General features: G+C 54.8%; 29 non-coding genes across 29 annotated transcripts; all 29 read left to right on the top strand.

Annotated features, from left to right (window-relative positions):
* The first annotated feature begins 324 nt into the window (after positions 1-324).
* TRNAE-CUC (transfer RNA glutamic acid (anticodon CUC)) lies at positions 325-396 on the top strand. Its single transcript has one exon. It is a non-coding gene; the product is annotated as a tRNA-Glu (tRNA).
* A 345-nt stretch (positions 397-741) lies between these two features.
* On the top strand, positions 742-813 carry TRNAE-CUC (transfer RNA glutamic acid (anticodon CUC)). Its single transcript has one exon. It is a non-coding gene; the product is annotated as a tRNA-Glu (tRNA).
* A 345-nt stretch (positions 814-1,158) lies between these two features.
* TRNAE-CUC (transfer RNA glutamic acid (anticodon CUC)) lies at positions 1,159-1,230 on the top strand. Its single transcript has one exon. It is a non-coding gene; the product is annotated as a tRNA-Glu (tRNA).
* A 345-nt stretch (positions 1,231-1,575) lies between these two features.
* On the top strand, positions 1,576-1,647 carry TRNAE-CUC (transfer RNA glutamic acid (anticodon CUC)). The gene has a single exon. It is a non-coding gene; the product is annotated as a tRNA-Glu (tRNA).
* Positions 1,648-1,992: 345 nt separating this feature from the next.
* TRNAE-CUC (transfer RNA glutamic acid (anticodon CUC)) lies at positions 1,993-2,064 on the top strand. The gene has a single exon. It is a non-coding gene; the product is annotated as a tRNA-Glu (tRNA).
* Positions 2,065-2,409: 345 nt separating this feature from the next.
* On the top strand, positions 2,410-2,481 carry TRNAE-CUC (transfer RNA glutamic acid (anticodon CUC)). The gene has a single exon. It is a non-coding gene; the product is annotated as a tRNA-Glu (tRNA).
* A 762-nt stretch (positions 2,482-3,243) lies between these two features.
* TRNAE-CUC (transfer RNA glutamic acid (anticodon CUC)) lies at positions 3,244-3,315 on the top strand. The gene has a single exon. It is a non-coding gene; the product is annotated as a tRNA-Glu (tRNA).
* A 1,170-nt stretch (positions 3,316-4,485) lies between these two features.
* On the top strand, positions 4,486-4,557 carry TRNAE-CUC (transfer RNA glutamic acid (anticodon CUC)). Its single transcript has one exon. It is a non-coding gene; the product is annotated as a tRNA-Glu (tRNA).
* A 345-nt stretch (positions 4,558-4,902) lies between these two features.
* TRNAE-CUC (transfer RNA glutamic acid (anticodon CUC)) lies at positions 4,903-4,974 on the top strand. Its single transcript has one exon. It is a non-coding gene; the product is annotated as a tRNA-Glu (tRNA).
* A 345-nt stretch (positions 4,975-5,319) lies between these two features.
* On the top strand, positions 5,320-5,391 carry TRNAE-CUC (transfer RNA glutamic acid (anticodon CUC)). The gene has a single exon. It is a non-coding gene; the product is annotated as a tRNA-Glu (tRNA).
* A 336-nt stretch (positions 5,392-5,727) lies between these two features.
* TRNAE-CUC (transfer RNA glutamic acid (anticodon CUC)) lies at positions 5,728-5,799 on the top strand. Its single transcript has one exon. It is a non-coding gene; the product is annotated as a tRNA-Glu (tRNA).
* A 345-nt stretch (positions 5,800-6,144) lies between these two features.
* On the top strand, positions 6,145-6,216 carry TRNAE-CUC (transfer RNA glutamic acid (anticodon CUC)). Its single transcript has one exon. It is a non-coding gene; the product is annotated as a tRNA-Glu (tRNA).
* A 762-nt stretch (positions 6,217-6,978) lies between these two features.
* Positions 6,979-7,050, top strand: TRNAE-CUC (transfer RNA glutamic acid (anticodon CUC)). The gene has a single exon. It is a non-coding gene; the product is annotated as a tRNA-Glu (tRNA).
* Positions 7,051-7,395: 345 nt separating this feature from the next.
* Positions 7,396-7,467, top strand: TRNAE-CUC (transfer RNA glutamic acid (anticodon CUC)). The gene has a single exon. It is a non-coding gene; the product is annotated as a tRNA-Glu (tRNA).
* A 762-nt stretch (positions 7,468-8,229) lies between these two features.
* On the top strand, positions 8,230-8,301 carry TRNAE-CUC (transfer RNA glutamic acid (anticodon CUC)). Its single transcript has one exon. It is a non-coding gene; the product is annotated as a tRNA-Glu (tRNA).
* Positions 8,302-8,646: 345 nt separating this feature from the next.
* On the top strand, positions 8,647-8,718 carry TRNAE-CUC (transfer RNA glutamic acid (anticodon CUC)). Its single transcript has one exon. It is a non-coding gene; the product is annotated as a tRNA-Glu (tRNA).
* A 345-nt stretch (positions 8,719-9,063) lies between these two features.
* TRNAE-CUC (transfer RNA glutamic acid (anticodon CUC)) lies at positions 9,064-9,135 on the top strand. Its single transcript has one exon. It is a non-coding gene; the product is annotated as a tRNA-Glu (tRNA).
* A 345-nt stretch (positions 9,136-9,480) lies between these two features.
* On the top strand, positions 9,481-9,552 carry TRNAE-CUC (transfer RNA glutamic acid (anticodon CUC)). The gene has a single exon. It is a non-coding gene; the product is annotated as a tRNA-Glu (tRNA).
* A 762-nt stretch (positions 9,553-10,314) lies between these two features.
* On the top strand, positions 10,315-10,386 carry TRNAE-CUC (transfer RNA glutamic acid (anticodon CUC)). The gene has a single exon. It is a non-coding gene; the product is annotated as a tRNA-Glu (tRNA).
* Positions 10,387-10,731: 345 nt separating this feature from the next.
* On the top strand, positions 10,732-10,803 carry TRNAE-CUC (transfer RNA glutamic acid (anticodon CUC)). Its single transcript has one exon. It is a non-coding gene; the product is annotated as a tRNA-Glu (tRNA).
* Positions 10,804-11,982: 1,179 nt separating this feature from the next.
* TRNAE-CUC (transfer RNA glutamic acid (anticodon CUC)) lies at positions 11,983-12,054 on the top strand. Its single transcript has one exon. It is a non-coding gene; the product is annotated as a tRNA-Glu (tRNA).
* Positions 12,055-12,399: 345 nt separating this feature from the next.
* On the top strand, positions 12,400-12,471 carry TRNAE-CUC (transfer RNA glutamic acid (anticodon CUC)). Its single transcript has one exon. It is a non-coding gene; the product is annotated as a tRNA-Glu (tRNA).
* A 1,179-nt stretch (positions 12,472-13,650) lies between these two features.
* Positions 13,651-13,722, top strand: TRNAE-CUC (transfer RNA glutamic acid (anticodon CUC)). Its single transcript has one exon. It is a non-coding gene; the product is annotated as a tRNA-Glu (tRNA).
* Positions 13,723-14,067: 345 nt separating this feature from the next.
* On the top strand, positions 14,068-14,139 carry TRNAE-CUC (transfer RNA glutamic acid (anticodon CUC)). Its single transcript has one exon. It is a non-coding gene; the product is annotated as a tRNA-Glu (tRNA).
* A 762-nt stretch (positions 14,140-14,901) lies between these two features.
* On the top strand, positions 14,902-14,973 carry TRNAE-CUC (transfer RNA glutamic acid (anticodon CUC)). Its single transcript has one exon. It is a non-coding gene; the product is annotated as a tRNA-Glu (tRNA).
* Positions 14,974-15,318: 345 nt separating this feature from the next.
* On the top strand, positions 15,319-15,390 carry TRNAE-CUC (transfer RNA glutamic acid (anticodon CUC)). Its single transcript has one exon. It is a non-coding gene; the product is annotated as a tRNA-Glu (tRNA).
* Positions 15,391-15,735: 345 nt separating this feature from the next.
* On the top strand, positions 15,736-15,807 carry TRNAK-CUU (transfer RNA lysine (anticodon CUU)). Its single transcript has one exon. It is a non-coding gene; the product is annotated as a tRNA-Lys (tRNA).
* Positions 15,808-16,569: 762 nt separating this feature from the next.
* On the top strand, positions 16,570-16,641 carry TRNAE-CUC (transfer RNA glutamic acid (anticodon CUC)). The gene has a single exon. It is a non-coding gene; the product is annotated as a tRNA-Glu (tRNA).
* Positions 16,642-16,986: 345 nt separating this feature from the next.
* TRNAE-CUC (transfer RNA glutamic acid (anticodon CUC)) lies at positions 16,987-17,058 on the top strand. Its single transcript has one exon. It is a non-coding gene; the product is annotated as a tRNA-Glu (tRNA).
* The last annotated feature ends 377 nt before the right edge of the window (positions 17,059-17,435 follow it).

Genomic DNA, 17,435 nt, shown 5'->3' with positions numbered 1-17,435 from the left:
GCTGGACACTATCGTCTGGGCTTCTGCTTCGTTAAGGGCCAAAAAATGCTCCGCCATCCATCGGCCTGGTTTTCTCAGTTGCGCTGAGCCTTGTCAAGCTTTTCGCGCTTTTAGGCCCACATGGTCAACTCGGCCAGCTGTTAAGAGACTAGGATAACCCACTGCTAACCAGCTGTAGCTAGAAGTGCCTCCTTCACCCCATTTTGGAGACCTTGGTTCTGACGGAAGAAAGCCGTATTTGCCCACTCCAAAGTGCATCAACGCCATCTTGGGTATTTGCCATTGACTTCGTCTCGCTAGCCTGGGAAGAACGGGGCACACCTCTCCCTGGTGGTCTAGTGGCTAGGATTCGGCGCTCTCACCGCCGCGGCCCGGGTTCGATTCCCGGTCAGGGAATTCTTCTTTGCCCTGGTAGCAGCTGGACACTATCGTCTGGGCTTCTGCTTCGTTAAGGGCCAAAAAATGCTCCGCCATCCATCGGCCTGGTTTTCTCAGTTGCGCTGAGCCTTGTCAAGCTTTTCGCGCTTTTAGGCCCACATGGTCAACTCGGCCAGCTGTTAAGAGACTAGGATAACCCACTGCTAACCAGCTGTAGCTAGAAGTGCCTCCTTCACCCCATTTTGGAGACCTTGGTTCTGACGGAAGAAAGCCGTATTTGCCCACTCCAAAGTGCATCAACGCCATCTTGGGTATTTGCCATTGACTTCGTCTCGCTAGCCTGGGAAGAACAGGGCACACCTCTCCCTGGTGGTCTAGTGGCTAGGATTCGGCGCTCTCACCGCCGCGGCCCGGGTTCGATTCCCGGTCAGGGAATTCTTCTTTGCCCTGGTAGCAGCTGGACACTATCGTCTGGGCTTCTGCTTCGTTAAGGGCCAAAAAATGCTCCGCCATCCATCGGCCTGGTTTTCTCAGTTCCGCTGAGCCTTGTCAAGCTTTTCGCGCTTTTAGGCCCACATGGCCAACTCGGCCAGCTGTTAAGAGACTAGGATAACCCACTGCTAACCAGCTGTAGCTAGAAGTGCCTCCTTCACCCCATTTTGGAGACCTTGGTTCTGACGGAAGAAAGCCGTATTTGCCCACTCCAAAGTGCATCAACGCCATCTTGGGTATTTGCCATTGACTTCGTCTCGCTAGCCTGGGAAAAACGGGGCACACCTCTCCCTGGTGGTCTAGTGGCTAGGATTCGGCGCTCTCACCGCCGCGGCCCGGGTTCGATTCCCGGTCAGGGAATTCTTCTTTGCCCTGGTAGCAGCTGGACACTATCGTCTGGGCTTCTGCTTCGTTAAGGGCCAAAAAATGCTCCGCCATCCATCGGCCTGGTTTTCTCAGTTGCGCTGAGCCTTGTCAAGCTTTTCGCGCTTTTAGGCCCACATGGTCAACTCGGCCAGCTGTTAAGAGACTAGGATAACCCACTGCTAACCAGCTGTAGCTAGAAGTGCCTCCTTCACCCCATTTTGGAGACCTTGGTTCTGACGGAAGAAAGCCGTATTTGCCCACTCCAAAGTGCATCAACGCCATCTTGGGTATTTGCCATTGACTTCGTCTCGCTAGCCTGGGAAGAACGGGGCACACCTCTCCCTGGTGGTCTAGTGGCTAGGATTCGGCGCTCTCACCGCCGCGGCCCGGGTTCGATTCCCGGTCAGGGAATTCTTCTTTGCCCTGGTAGCAGCTGGACACTATCGTCTGGGCTTCTGCTTCGTTAAGGGCCAAAAAATGCTCCGCCATCCATCGGCCTGGTTTTCTCAGTTGCGCTGAGCCTTGTCAAGCTTTTCGCGCTTTTAGGCCCACATGGTCAACTCGGCCAGCTGTTAAGAGACTAGGATAACCCACTGCTAACCAGCTGTAGCTAGAAGTGCCTCCTTCACCCCATTTTGGAGACCTTGGTTCTGACGGAAGAAAGCCGTATTTGCCCACTCCAAAGTGCATCAACGCCATCTTGGGTATTTGCCATTGACTTCGTCTCGCTAGCCTGGGAAGAACGGGGCACACCTCTCCCTGGTGGTCTAGTGGCTAGGATTCGGCGCTCTCACCGCCGCGGCCCGGGTTCGATTCCCGGTCAGGGAATTCTTCTTTGCCCTGGTAGCAGCTGGACACTATCGTCTGGGCTTCTGCTTCGTTAAGGGCCAAAAAATGCTCCGCCGTCCATCGGCCTGGTTTTCTCAGTTCCGCTGAGCCTTGTCAAGCTTTTCGCGCTTTTAGGCCCACATGGCCAACTCGGCCAGCTGTTAAGAGACTAGGATAACCCACTGCTAACCAGCTGTAGCTAGAAGTGCCTCCTTCACCCCATTTTGGAGACCTTGGTTCTGACGGAAGAAAGCCGTATTTGCCCACTCCAAAGTGCATCAACGCCATCTTGGGTATTTGCCATTGACTTCGTCTCGCTAGCCTGGGAAAAACGGGGCACACCTCTCCCTGGTGGTCTAGTGGCTAGGATTCGGCGCTCTCACCGCCGCGGCCCGGGTTCGATTCCCGGTCAGGGAATTCTTCTTTGCCCTGGTAGCAGCTGGACACTATCGTCTGGGCTTCTGCTTCGTTAAGGGCCAAAAAATGCTCCGCCATCCATCGGCCTGGTTTTCTCAGTTGCGCTGAGCCTTGTCAAGCTTTTCGCGCTTTTAGGCCCACATGGTCAACTCGGCCAGCTGTTAAGAGACTAGGATAACCCACTGCTAACCAGCTGTAGCTAGAAGTGCCTCCTTCACCCCATTTTGGAGACCTTGGTTCTGACGGAAGAAAGCCGTATTTGCCCACTCCAAAGTGCATCAACGCCATCTTGGGTATTTGCCATTGACTTCGTCTCGCTAGCCTGGGAAGAACGGGGCACACCTCTCCCTGGTGGTCTAGTGGCTAGGATTCGGCGCTCTCACCGCCGCGGCCCGGGTTCGGTTCCCGGTCAGGGAATTCTTCTTTGCCCTGGTAGCAGCTGGACACTATCGTCTGGGCTTCTGCTTCGTTAAGGGCCAAAAAATGCTCCGCCATCCATCGGCCTGGTTTTCTCAGTTGCGCTGAGCCTTGTCAAGCTTTTCGCGCTTTTAGGCCCACATGGTCAACTCGGCCAGCTGTTAAGAGACTAGGATAACCCACTGCTAACCAGCTGTAGCTAGAAGTGCCTCCTTCACCCCATTTTGGAGACCTTGGTTCTGACGGAAGAAAGCCGTATTTGCCCACTCCAAAGTGCATCAACGCCATCTTGGGTATTTGCCATTGACTTCGTCTCGCTAGCCTGGGAAGAACAGGGCACACCTCTCCCTGGTGGTCTAGTGGCTAGGATTCGGCGCTCTCACCGCCGCGGCCCGGGTTCGATTCCCGGTCAGGGAATTCTTCTTTGCCCTGGTAGCAGCTGGACACTATCGTCTGGGCTTCTGCTTCGTTAAGGGCCAAAAAATGCTCCGCCATCCATCGGCCTGGTTTTCTCAGTTCCGCTGAGCCTTGTCAAGCTTTTAGGCCCACATGGCCAACTCGGCCAGCTGTTAAGAGACTAGGATAACCCACTGCTAACCAGCTGTAGCTAGAAGTGCCTCCTTCACCCCATTTTGGAGACCTTGGTTCTGACGGAAGAAAGCCGTATTTGCCCACTCCAAAGTGCATCAACGCCATCTTGGGTATTTGCCATTGACTTCGTCTCGCTAGCCTGGGAAAAACGGGGCACACCTCTCCCTGGTGGTCTAGTGGCTAGGATTCGGGGCTCTCACCGCCGCGGCCCGGGTTCGATTCCCGGTCAGGGAATTCTTCTTTGCCCTGGTAGCAGCTGGACACTATCGTCTGGGCTTCTGCTTCGTTAAGGGCCAAAAAATGCTCCGCCATCCATCGGCCTGGTTTTCTCAGTTGCGCTGAGCCTTGTCAAGCTTTTCGCGCTTTTAGGCCCACATGGTCAACTCGGCCAGCTGTTAAGAGACTAGGATAACCCACTGCTAACCAGCTGTAGCTAGAAGTGCCTCCTTCACCCCATTTTGGAGACCTTGGTTCTGACGGAAGAAAGCCGTATTTGCCCACTCCAAAATGCATCAACGCCATCTTGGGTATTTGCCATTGACTTCGTCTCGCTAGCCTGGGAAGAACGGGGCACACCTCTCCCTGGTGGTCTAGTGGCTAAGATTCGGCGCTCTCACCGCCGCGGCCCGGGTTCGATTCCCGGTCAGGGAATTCTTCTTTGCCCTGGTAGCAGCTGGACACTATCGACTGGGCTTCTGCTTCGTTAAGGGCCAAAAAATGCTCCGCCATCCATCGGCCTGGTTTTCTCAGTTCCGCTGAGCCTTGTCAAGCTTTTCGCGCTTTTACACCCACATGGCCAACTCGGCCAGCTGTTAAGAGACTAGGATAACCCACTGCTAACCAGCTGTAGCTAGAAGTGCCTCCTTCACCCCATTTTGGAGACCTTGGTTCTGACGGAAGAAAGCCGTATTTGCCCACTCCAAAGTGCATCAACGCCATCTTGGGTATTTGCCATTGACTTCGTCTCGCTAGCCTGGGAAAAACGGGGCACACCTCTCCCTGGTGGTCTAGTGGCTAGGATTCGGCGCTCTCACCGCCGCGGCCCGGGTTCGATTCCCGGTCAGGGAATTCTTCTTTGCCCTGGTAGCAGCTGGACACTATCGTCTGGGCTTCTGCTTCGTTAAGGGCCAAAAAATGCTCCGCCATCCATCGGCCTGGTTTTCTCAGTTGCGCTGAGCCTTGTCAAGCTTTTCGCGCTTTTAGGCCCACATGGTCAACTCGGCCAGCTGTTAAGAGACTAGGATAACCCACTGCTAACCAGCTGTAGCTAGAAGTGCCTCCTTCACCCCATTTTGGAGACCTTGGTTCTGACGGAAGAAAGCCGTATTTGCCCACTCCAAAGTGCATCAACGCCATCTTGGGTATTTGCCATTGACTTCGTCTCGCTAGCCTGGGAAGAACGGGGCACACCTCTCCCTGGTGGTCTAGTGGCTAGGATTCGGCGCTCTCACCGCCGCGGCCCGGGTTCGATTCCCGGTCAGGGAATTCTTCTTTGCCCTGGTAGCAGCTGGACACTATCGTCTGGGCTTCTGCTTCGTTAAGGGCCAAAAAATGCTCCGCCATCCATCGGCCTGGTTTTCTCAGTTGCGCTGAGCCTTGTCAAGCTTTTCGCGCTTTTAGGCCCACATGGTCAACTCGGCCAGCTGTTAAGAGACTAGGATAACCCACTGCTAACCAGCTGTAGCTAGAAGTGCCTCCTTCACCCCATTTTGGAGACCTTGGTTCTGACGGAAGAAAGCCGTATTTGCCCACTCCAAAGTGCATCAACGCCATCTTGGGTATTTGCCATTGACTTCGTCTCGCTAGCCTGGGAAGAACAGGGCACACCTCTCCCTGGTGGTCTAGTGGCTAGGATTCGGCGCTCTCACCGCCGCGGCCCGGGTTCGATTCCCGGTCAGGGAATTCTTCTTTGCCCTGGTAGCAGCTGGACACTATCGTCTGGGCTTCTGCTTCGTTAAGGGCCAAAAAATGCTCCGCCATCCATCGGCCTGGTTTTCTCAGTTCCGCTGAGCCTTGTCAAGCTTTTAGGCCCACATGGCCAACTCGGCCAGCTGTTAAGAGACTAGGATAACCCACTGCTAACCAGCTGTAGCTAGAAGTGCCTCCTTCACCCCATTTTGGAGACCTTGGTTCTGACGGAAGAAAGCCGTATTTGCCCACTCCAAAGTGCATCAACGCCATCTTGGGTATTTGCCATTGACTTCGTCTCGCTAGCCTGGGAAAAACGGGGCACACCTCTCCCTGGTGGTCTAGTGGCTAGGATTCGGCGCTCTCACCGCCGCGGCCCGGGTTCGATTCCCGGTCAGGGAATTCTTCTTTGCCCTGGTAGCAGCTGGACACTATCGTCTGGGCTTCTGCTTCGTTAAGGGCCAAAAAATGCTCCGCCATCCATCGGCCTGGTTTTCTCAGTTGCGCTGAGCCTTGTCAAGCTTTTCGCGCTTTTAGGCCCACATGGTCAACTCGGCCAGCTGTTAAGAGACTAGGATAACCCACTGCTAACCAGCTGTAGCTAGAAGTGCCTCCTTCACCCCATTTTGGAGACCTTGGTTCTGACGGAAGAAAGCCGTATTTGCCCACTCCAAAATGCATCAACGCCATCTTGGGTATTTGCCATTGACTTCGTCTCGCTAGCCTGGGAAGAACGGGGCACACCTCTCCCTGGTGGTCTAGTGGCTAGGATTCGGCGCTCTCACCGCCGCGGCCCGGGTTCGATTCCCGGTCAGGGAATTCTTCTTTGCCCTGGTAGCAGCTGGACACTATCGTCTGGGCTTCTGCTTCGTTAAGGGCCAAAAAATGCTCCGCCATCCATCGGCCTGGTTTTCTCAGTTCCGCTGAGCCTTGTCAAGCTTTTCGCGCTTTTACACCCACATGGCCAACTCGGCCAGCTGTTAAGAGACTAGGATAACCCACTGCTAACCAGCTGTAGCTAGAAGTGCCTCCTTCACCCCATTTTGGAGACCTTGGTTCTGACGGAAGAAAGCCGTATTTGCCCACTCCAAAGTGCATCAACGCCATCTTGGGTATTTGCCATTGACTTCGTCTTGCTAGCCTGGGAAGAACAGGGCACACCTCTCCCTGGTGGTCTAGTGGCTAGGATTCGGCGCTCTCACCGCTGCGGCCCGGGTTCGATTCCCGGTCAGGGAATTCTTCTTTGCCCTGGTAGCAGCTGGACACTATCGTCTGGGCTTCTGCTTCGTTAAGGGCCAAAAAATGCTCCGCCATCCATCGGCCTGGTTTTCTCAGTTGCGCTGAGCCTTGTCAAGCTTTTCGCGCTTTTAGGCCCACATGGCCAACTCGGCCAGCTGTTAAGAGACTAGGATAACCCACTGCTAACCAGCTGTAGCTAGAAGTGCCTCCTTCACCCCATTTTGGAGACCTTGGTTCTGACGGAAGAAAGCCGTATTTGCCCACTCCAAAGTGCATCAACGCCATCTTGGGTATTTGCCATTGACTTCGTCTCGCTAGCCTGGGAAGAACGGGGCACACCTCTCCCTGGTGGTCTAGTGGCTAGGATTCGGCGCTCTCACCGCCGCGGCCCGGGTTCGATTCCCGGTCAGGGAATTCTTCTTTGCCCTGGTAGCAGCTGGACACTATCGTCTGGGCTTCTGCTTCGTTAAGGGCCAAAAAATGCTCCGCCATCCATCGGCCTGGTTTTCTCAGTTGCGCTGAGCCTTGTCAAGCTTTTCGCGCTTTTAGGCCCACATGGTCAACTCGGCCAGCTGTTAAGAGACTAGGATAACCCACTGCTAACCAGCTGTAGCTAGAAGTGCCTCCTTCACCCCATTTTGGAGACCTTGGTTCTGACGGAAGAAAGCCGTATTTGCCCACTCCAAAGTGCATCAACGCCATCTTGGGTATTTGCCATTGACTTCGTCTCGCTAGCCTGGGAAGAACGGGGCACACCTCTCCCTGGTGGTCTAGTGGCTAGGATTCGGCGCTCTCACCGCCGCGGCCCGGGTTCGATTCCCGGTCAGGGAATTCTTCTTTGCCCTGGTAGCAGCTGGACACTATCGTCTGGGCTTCTGCTTCGTTAAGGGCCAAAAAATGCTCCGCCATCCATCGGCCTGGTTTTCTCAGTTGCGCTGAGCCTTGTCAAGCTTTTCGCGCTTTTAGGCCCACATGGTCAACTCGGCCAGCTGTTAAGAGACTAGGATAACCCACTGCTAACCAGCTGTAGCTAGAAGTGCCTCCTTCACCCCATTTTGGAGACCTTGGTTCTGACGGAAGAAAGCCGTATTTGCCCACTCCAAAGTGCATCAACGCCATCTTGGGTATTTGCCATTGACTTCGTCTCGCTAGCCTGGGAAGAACAGGGCACACCTCTCCCTGGTGGTCTAGTGGCTAGGATTCGGCGCTCTCACCGCCGCAGCCCGGGTTCGATTCCCGGTCAGGGAATTCTTCTTTGCCCTGGTAGCAGCTGGACACTATCGTCTGGGCTTCTGCTTCGTTAAGGGCCAAAAAATGCTCCGCCATCCATCGGCCTGGTTTTCTCAGTTCCGCTGAGCCTTGTCAAGCTTTTCGCGCTTTTAGGCCCACATGGCCAACTCGGCCAGCTGTTAAGAGACTAGGATAACCCACTGCTAACCAGCTGTAGCTAGAAGTGCCTCCTTCACCCCATTTTGGAGACCTTGGTTCTGACGGAAGAAAGCCATATTTGCCCACTCCAAAGTGCATCAACGCCATCTTGGGTATTTGCCATTGACTTCGTCACGCTAGCCTGGGAAAAACGGGGCACACCTCTCCCTGGTGGTCTAGTGGCAAGGATTCGGCGCTCTCACCGCCGCGGCCCGGGTTCGATTCCCGGTCAGGGAATTCTTCTTTGCCCTGGTAGCAGCTGGACACTATCGTCTGGGCTTCTGCTTCGTTAAGGGCCAAAAAATGCTCCGCCATCCATCGGCCTGGTTTTCTCAGTTGCGCTGAGCCTTGTCAAGCTTTTCGCGCTTTTAGGCCCACATGGTCAACTCGGCCAGCTGTTAAGAGACTAGGATAACCCACTGCTAACCAGCTGTAGCTAGAAGTGCCTCCTTCACCCCATTTTGGAGACCTTGGTTCTGACGGAAGAAAGCCGTATTTGCCCACTCCAAAGTGCATCAACGCCATCTTGGGTATTTGCCATTGACTTCGTCTTGCTAGCCTGGGAAGAACAGGGCACACCTCTCCCTGGTGGTCTAGTGGCTAGGATTCGGCGCTCTCACCGCCGCGGCCCGGGTTCGATTCCCGGTCAGGGAATTCTTCTTTGCCCTGGTAGCAGCTGGACACTATCGTCTGGGCTTCTGCTTCGTTAAGGGCCAAAAAATGCTCCGCCATCCATCGGCCTGGTTTTCTCAGTTGCGCTGAGCCTTGTCAAGCTTTTCGCGCTTTTAGGCCCACATGGCCAACTCGGCCAGCTGTTAAGAGACTAGGATAACCCACTGCTAACCAGCTGTAGCTAGAAGTGCCTCCTTCACCCCATTTTGGAGACCTTGGTTCTGACGGAAGAAAGCCGTATTTGCCCACTCCAAAGTGCATCAACGCCATCTTGGGTATTTGCCATTGACTTCGTCTCGCTAGCCTGGGAAGAACGGGGCACACCTCTCCCTGGTGGTCTAGTGGCTAGGATTCGGCGCTCTCACCGCCGCGGCCCGGGTTCGATTCCCGGTCAGGGAATTCTTCTTTGCCCTGGTAGCAGCTGGACACTATCGTCTGGGCTTCTGCTTCGTTAAGGGCCAAAAAATGCTCCGCCATCCATCGGCCTGGTTTTCTCAGTTGCGCTGAGCCTTGTCAAGCTTTTCGCGCTTTTAGGCCCACATGGTCAACTCGGCCAGCTGTTAAGAGACTAGGATAACCCACTGCTAACCAGCTGTAGCTAGAAGTGCCTCCTTCACCCCATTTTGGAGACCTTGGTTCTGACGGAAGAAAGCCGTATTTGCCCACTCCAAAGTGCATCAACGCCATCTTGGGTATTTGCCATTGACTTCGTCTCGCTAGCCTGGGAAGAACGGGGCACACCTCTCCCTGGTGGTCTAGTGGCTAGGATTCGGCGCTCTCACCGCCGCGGCCCGGGTTCGATTCCCGGTCAGGGAATTCTTCTTTGCCCTGGTAGCAGCTGGACACTATCGTCTGGGCTTCTGCTTCGTTAAGGGCCAAAAAATGCTCCGCCATCCATCGGCCTGGTTTTCTCAGTTGCGCTGAGCCTTGTCAAGCTTTTCGCGCTTTTAGGCCCACATGGTCAACTCGGCCAGCTGTTAAGAGACTAGGATAACCCACTGCTAACCAGCTGTAGCTAGAAGTGCCTCCTTCACCCCATTTTGGAGACCTTGGTTCTGACGGAAGAAAGCCGTATTTGCCCACTCCAAAGTGCATCAACGCCATCTTGGGTATTTGCCATTGACTTCGTCTCGCTAGCCTGGGAAGAACAGGGCACACCTCTCCCTGGTGGTCTAGTGGCTAGGATTCGGCGCTCTCACCGCCGCAGCCCGGGTTCGATTCCCGGTCAGGGAATTCTTCTTTGCCCTGGTAGCAGCTGGACACTATCGTCTGGGCTTCTGCTTCGTTAAGGGCCAAAAAATGCTCCGCCATCCATCGGCCTGGTTTTCTCAGTTCCGCTGAGCCTTGTCAAGCTTTTCGCGCTTTTAGGCCCACATGGCCAACTCGGCCAGCTGTTAAGAGACTAGGATAACCCACTGCTAACCAGCTGTAGCTAGAAGTGCCTCCTTCACCCCATTTTGGAGACCTTGGTTCTGACGGAAGAAAGCCGTATTTGCCCACTCCAAAGTGCATCAACGCCATCTTGGGTATTTGCCATTGACTTCGTCTCGCTAGCCTGGGAAAAACGGGGCACACCTCTCCCTGGTGGTCTAGTGGCAAGGATTCGGCGCTCTCACCGCCGCGGCCCGGGTTCGATTCCCGGTCAGGGAATTCTTCTTTGCCCTGGTAGCAGCTGGACACTATCGTCTGGGCTTCTGCTTCGTTAAGGGCCAAAAAATGCTCCGCCATCCATCGGCCTGGTTTTCTCAGTTGCGCTGAGCCTTGTCAAGCTTTTCGCGCTTTTAGGCCCACATGGTCAACTCGGCCAGCTGTTAAGAGACTAGGATAACCCACTGCTAACCAGCTGTAGCTAGAAGTGCCTCCTTCACCCCATTTTGGAGACCTTGGTTCTGACGGAAGAAAGCCGTATTTGCCCACTCCAAAGTGCATCAACGCCATCTTGGGTATTTGCCATTGACTTCGTCTCGCTAGCCTGGGAAGAACGGGGCACACCTCTCCCTGGTGGTCTAGTGGCTAGGATTCGGCGCTCTCACCGCCGCGGCCCGGGTTCGATTCCCGGTCAGGGAATTCTTCTTTGCCCTGGTAGCAGCTGGACACTATCGTCTGGGCTTCTGCTTCGTTAAGGGCCAAAAAATGCTCCGCCATCCATCGGCCTGGTTTTCTCAGTTGCGCTGAGCCTTGTCAAGCTTTTCGCGCTTTTAGGCCCACATGGTCAACTCGGCCAGCTGTTAAGAGACTAGGATAACCCACTGCTAACCAGCTGTAGCTAGAAGTGCCTCCTTCACCCCATTTTGGAGACCTTGGTTCTGACGGAAGAAAGCCGTATTTGCCCACTCCAAAGTGCATCAACGCCATCTTGGGTATTTGCCATTGACTTCGTCTCGCTAGCCTGGGAAGAACGGGGCACACCTCTCCCTGGTGGACTAGTGGCTAGGATTCGGCGCTCTCACCGCCGCGGCCCGGGTTCGATTCCCGGTCAGGGAATTCTTCTTTGCCCAGGTAGCAGCTGGACACTATCGTCTGGGCTTCTGCTTCGTTAAGGGCCAAAAAATGCTCCGCCATCCATCGGCCTGGTTTTCTCAGTTGCGCTGAGCCTTGTCAAGCTTTTCGCGCTTTTAGGCCCACATGGTCAACTCGGCCAGCTGTTAAGAGACTAGGATAACCCACTGCTAACCAGCTGTAGCTAGAAGTGCCTCCTTCACCCCATTTTGGAGACCTTGGTTCTGACGGAAGAAAGCCGTATTTGCCCACTCCAAAGTGCATCAACGCCATCTTGGGTATTTGCCATTGACTTCGTCTCGCTAGCCTGGGAAGAACAGGGCACACCTCTCCCTGGTGGTCTAGTGGCTAGGATTCGGCGCTCTCACCGCCGCAGCCCGGGTTCGATTCCCGGTCAGGGAATTCTTCTTTGCCCTGGTAGCAGCTGGACACTATCGTCTGGGCTTCTGCTTCGTTAAGGGCCAAAAAATGCTCCGCCATCCATCGGCCTGGTTTTCTCAGTTCCGCTGAGCCTTGTCAAGCTTTTCGCGCTTTTAGGCCCACATGGCCAACTCGGCCAGCTGTTAAGAGACTAGGATAACCCACTGCTAACCAGCTGTAGCTAGAAGTGCCTCCTTCACCCCATTTTGGAGACCTTGGTTCTGACGGAAGAAAGCCGTATTTGCCCACTCCAAAGTGCATCAACGCCATCTTGGGTATTTGCCATTGACTTCGTCTCGCTAGCCTGGCAAAAACGGGGCACACCTCTCCCTGGTGGTCTAGTGGCTAGGATTCGGCGCTCTCACCGCCGCGGCCCGGGTTCGATTCCCGGTCAGGGAATTCTTCTTTGCCCTGGTAGCAGCTGGACACTATCGTCTGGGCTTCTGCTTCGTTAAGGGCCAAAAAATGCTCCGCCATCCATCGGCCTGGTTTTCTCAGTTGCGCTGAGCCTTGTCAAGCTTTTCGCGCTTTTAGGCCCACATGGTCAACTCGGCCAGCTGTTAAGAGACTAGGATAACCCACTGCTAACCAGCTGTAGCTAGAAGTGCCTCCTTCACCCCATTTTGGAGACCTTGGTTCTGACGGAAGAAAGCCGTATTTGCCCACTCCAAAGTGCATCAACGCCATCTTGGGTATTTGCCATTGACTTCGTCTCGCTAGCCTGGGAAGAACGGGGCACACCTCTCCCTGGTGGTCTAGTGGCTAGGATTCGGCGCTCTCACCGCCGCGGCCCGGGTTCGATTCCCGGTCAGGGAATTCTTCTTTGCCCTGGTAGCAGCTGGACACTATCGTCTGGGCTTCTGCTTCGTTAAGGGCCAAAAAATGCTCCGCCATCCATCGGCCTGGTTTTCTCAGTTCCGCTGAGCCTTGTCAAGCTTTTCGCGCTTTTACACCCACATGGCCAACTCGGCCAGCTGTTAAGAGACTAGGATAACCCACTGCTAACCAGCTGTAGCTAGAAGTGCCTCCTTCACCCCATTTTGGAGACCTTGGTTCTGACGGAAGAAAGCCGTATTTGCCCACTCCAAAGTGCATCAACGCCATCTTGGGTATTTGCCATTGACTTCGTCTCGCTAGCCTGGGAAGAACAGGGCACACCTCTCCCTGGTGGTCTAGTGGCTAGGATTCGGCGCTCTCACCGCCGCAGCCCGGGTTCGATTCCCGGTCAGGGAATTCTTCTTTGCCCTGGTAGCAGCTGGACACTATCGTCTGGGCTTCTGCTTCGTTAAGGGCCAAAAAATGCTCCGCCATCCATCGGCCTGGTTTTCTCAGTTGCGCTGAGCCTTGTCAAGCTTTTCGCGCTTTTAGGCCCACATGGCCAACTCGGCCAGCTGTTAAGAGACTAGGATAACCCACTGCTAACCAGCTGTAGCTAGAAGTGCCTCCTTCACCCCATTTTGGAGACCTTGGTTCTGACGGAAGAAAGCCGTATTTGCCCACTCCAAAGTGCATCAACGCCATCTTGGGTATTTGCCATTGACTTCGTCTCGCTAGCCTGGGAAGAACGGGGCACACCTCTCCCCGGTGGTCTAGTGGCTAGGATTCGGCGCTCTCACCGCCGCGGCCCGGGTTCGATTCCCGGTCAGGGAATTCTTCTTTGCCCTGGTAGCAGCTGGACACTATCGTCTGGGCTTCTGCTTCGTTAAGGGCCAAAAAATGCTCCGCCATCCATCGGCCTGGTTTTCTCAGTTGCGCTGAGCCTTGTCAAGCTTTTCGCGCTTTTAGGCCCACATGGTCAACTCGGCCAGCTGTTAAGAGACTAGGATAACCCACTGCTAACCAGCTGTAGCTAGAAGTGCCTCCTTCACCCCATTTTGGAGACCTTGGTTCTGACGGAAGAAAGCCGTATTTGCCCACTCCAAAGTGCATCAAAGCCATCTTGGGTATTTGCCATTGACTTCGTCTCGCTAGCCTGGGAAGAACGGGGCACACCTCTCCCTGGTGGTCTAGTGGCTAGGATTCGGCGCTCTCACCGCCGCGGCCCGGGTTCGATTCCCGGTCAGGGAATTCTTCTTTGCCCTGGTAGCAGCTGGACACTATCGTCTGGGCTTCTGCTTCGTTAAGGGCCAAAAAATGCTCCGCCATCCATCGGCCTGGTTTTCTCAGTTGCGCTGAGCCTTGTCAAGCTTTTCGCGCTTTTAGGCCCACATGGTCAACTCGGCCAGCTGTTAAGAGACTAGGATAACCCACTGCTAACCAGCTGTAGCTAGAAGTGCCTCCTTCACCCCATTTTGGAGACCTTGGTTCTGACGGAAGAAAGCCGTATTTGCCCACTCCAAAGTGCATCAACGCCATCTTGGGTATTTGCCATTGACTTCGTCTCGCTAGCCTGGGAAGAACGGGGCACACCTCTCCCTGGTGGTCTAGTGGCTAGGATTCGGCGCTCTCACCGCCGCGGCCCGGGTTCGATTCCCGGTCAGGGAATTCTTCTTTGCCCTGGTAGCAGCTGGACACTATCGTCTGGGCTTCTGCTTCGTTAAGGGCCAAAAAATGCTCCGCCATCCATCGGCCTGGTTTTCTCAGTTGCGCTGAGCCTTGTCAAGCTTTTCGCGCTTTTAGGCCCACATGGTCAACTCGGCCAGCTGTTAAGAGACTAGGATAACCCACTGCTAACCAGCTGTAGCTAGAAGTGCCTCCTTCACCCCATTTTGGAGACCTTGGTTCTGACGGAAGAAAGCCGTATTTGCCCACTCCAAAGTGCATCAACGCCATCTTGGGTATTTGCCATTGACTTCGTCTCGCTAGCCTGGGAAGAACAGGGCACACCTCTCCCTGGTGGTCTAGTGGCTAGGATTCGGCGCTCTCACCGCCGCAGCCCGGGTTCGATTCCCGGTCAGGGAATTCTTCTTTGCCCTGGTAGCAGCTGGACACTATCGTCTGGGCTTCTGCTTCGTTAAGGGCCAAAAAATGCTCCGCCATCCATCGGCCTGGTTTTCTCAGTTCCGCTGAGCCTTGTCAAGCTTTTCGCGCTTTTAGGCCCACATGGCCAACTCGGCCAGCTGTTAAGAGACTAGGATAACCCACTGCTAACCAGCTGTAGCTAGAAGTGCCTCCTTCACCCCATTTTGGAGACCTTGGTTCTGACGGAAGAAAGCCGTATTTGCCCACTCCAAAGTGCATCAACGCCATCTTGGGTATTTGCCATTGACTTCGTCTCGCTAGCCTGGGAAAAACGGGGCACACCTCTCCCTGGTGGTCTAGTGGCTAGGATTCGGCGCTCTCACCGCCGCGGCCCGGGTTCGATTCCCGGTCAGGGAATTCTTCTTTGCCCTGGTAGCAGCTGGACACTATCGTCTGGGCTTCTGCTTCGTTAAGGGCCAAAAAATGCTCCGCCATCCATCGGCCTGGTTTTCTCAGTTGCGCTGAGCCTTGTCAAGCTTTTCGCGCTTTTAGGCCCACATGGTCAACTCGGCCAGCTGTTAAGAGACTAGGATAACCCACTGCTAACCAGCTGTAGCTAGAAGTGCCTCCTTCACCCCATTTTGGAGACCTTGGTTCTGACGGAAGAAAGCCGTATTTGCCCACTCCAAAGTGCATCAACGCCATCTTGGGTATTTGCCATTGACTTCGTCTCGCTAGCCTGGGAAGAACGGGGCACACCTCTCCCTGGTGGTCTAGTGGCTAGGATTCGGCGCTCTCACCGCCGCGGCCCGGGTTCGATTCCCGGTCAGGGAATTCTTCTTTGCCCTGGTAGCAGCTGGACACTATCGTCTGGGCTTCTGCTTCGTTAAGGGCCAAAAAATGCTCCGCCATCCATCGGCCTGGTTTTCTCAGTTCCGCTGAGCCTTGTCAAGCTTTTCGCGCTTTTACACCCACATGGCCAACTCGGCCAGCTGTTAAGAGACTAGGATAACCCACTGCTAACCAGCTGTAGCTAGAAGTGCCTCCTTCACCCCATTTTGGAGACCTTGGTTCTGACGGAAGAAAGCCGTATTTGCCCACTCCAAAGTGCATCAACGCCATCTTGGGTATTTGCCATTGACTTCGTCTTGCTAGCCTGGGAAGAACAGGGCACACCTCTCCCTGGTGGTCTAGTGGCTAGGATTCGGCGCTCTTACCGCCGCGGCCCGGGTTCGATTCCCGGTCAGGGAATTCTTCTTTGCCCTGGTAGCAGCTGGACACTATCGTCTGGGCTTCTGCTTCGTTAAGGGCCAAAAAATGCTCCGCCATCCATCGGCCTGGTTTTCTCAGTTGCGCTGAGCCTTGTCAAGCTTTTCGCGCTTTTAGGCCCACATGGCCAACTCGGCCAGCTGTTAAGAGACTAGGATAACCCACTGCTAACCAGCTGTAGCTAGAAGTGCCTCCTTCACCCCATTTTGGAGACCTTGGTTCTGACGGAAGAAAGCCGTATTTGCCCACTCCAAAGTGCATCAACGCCATCTTGGGTATTTGCCATTGACTTCGTCTCGCTAGCCTGGGAAGAACGGGGCACACCTCTCCCCGGTGGTCTAGTGGCTAGGATTCGGCGCTCTCACCGCCGCGGCCCGGGTTCGATTCCCGGTCAGGGAATTCTTCTTTGCCCTGGTAGCAGCTGGACACTATCGTCTGGGCTTCTGCTTCGTTAAGGGCCAAAAAATGCTCCGCCATCCATCGGCCTGGTTTTCTCAGTTGCGCTGAGCCTTGTCAAGCTTTTCGCGCTTTTAGGCCCACATGGTCAACTCGGCCAGCTGTTAAGAGACTAGGATAACCCACTGCTAACCAGCTGTAGCTAGAAGTGCCTCCTTCACCCCATTTTGGAGACCTTGGTTCTGACGGAAGAAAGCCGTATTTGCCCACTCCAAAGTGCATCAACGCCATCTTGGGTATTTGCCATTGACTTCGTCTCGCTAGCCTGGGAAGAACGGGGCACACCTCTCCCTGGTGGTCTAGTGGCTAGGATTCGGCGCTCTCACCGCCGCGGCCCGGGTTCGATTCCCGGTCAGGGAATTCTTCTTTGCCCTGGTAGCAGCTGGACACTATCGTCTGGGCTTCTGCTTCGTTAAGGGCCAAAAAATGCTCCGCCATCCATCGGCCTGGTTTTCTCAGTTGCGCTGAGCCTTGTCAAGCTTTTCGCGCTTTTAGGCCCACATGGTCAACTCGGCCAGCTGTTAAGAGACTAGGATAACCCACTGCTAACCAGCTGTAGCTAGAAGTGCCTCCTTCACCCCATTTTGGAGACCTTGGTTCTGACGGAAGAAAGCCGTATTTGCCCACTCCAAAGTGCATCAACGCCATCTTGGGTATTTGCCATTGACTTCGTCTCGCTAGCCTGGGAAGAACGGGGCACACCTCTCCCTGGTGGTCTAGTGGCTAGGATTCGGCGCTCTCACCGCCGCGGCCCGGGTTCGATTCCCGGTCAGGGAATTCTTCTTTGCCCTGGTAGCAGCTGGACACTATCGTCTGGGCTTCTGCTTCGTTAAGGGCCAAAAAATGCTCCGCCATCCATCGGCCTGGTTTTCTCAGTTCCGCTGAGCCTTGTCAAGCTTTTCGCGCTTTTAGGCCCACATGGCCAACTCGGCCAGCTGTTAAGAGACTAGGATAACCCACTGCTAACCAGCTGTAGCTAGAAGTGCCTCCTTCACCCCATTTTGGAGACCTTGGTTCTGACGGAAGAAAGCCGTATTTGCCCACTCCAAAGTGCATCAACGCCATCTTGGGTATTTGCCATTGACTTCGTCTCGCTAGCCTGGGAAAAACGGGGCACACCTCTCCCTGGTGGTCTAGTGGCTAGGATTCGGCGC

The sequence above is a fragment of the Lithobates pipiens genome, unplaced genomic scaffold (assembly GCF_037356315.1).
Source record: "Lithobates pipiens isolate NorthernLeopardFrog02 unplaced genomic scaffold, aLitPip1_a1.2 Scaffold_1, whole genome shotgun sequence".
In the NCBI taxonomy this organism is placed as follows: domain Eukaryota; kingdom Metazoa; phylum Chordata; class Amphibia; order Anura; family Ranidae; genus Lithobates; species Lithobates pipiens.
This window is presented reverse-complemented; position numbering and strand designations above follow the sequence as displayed.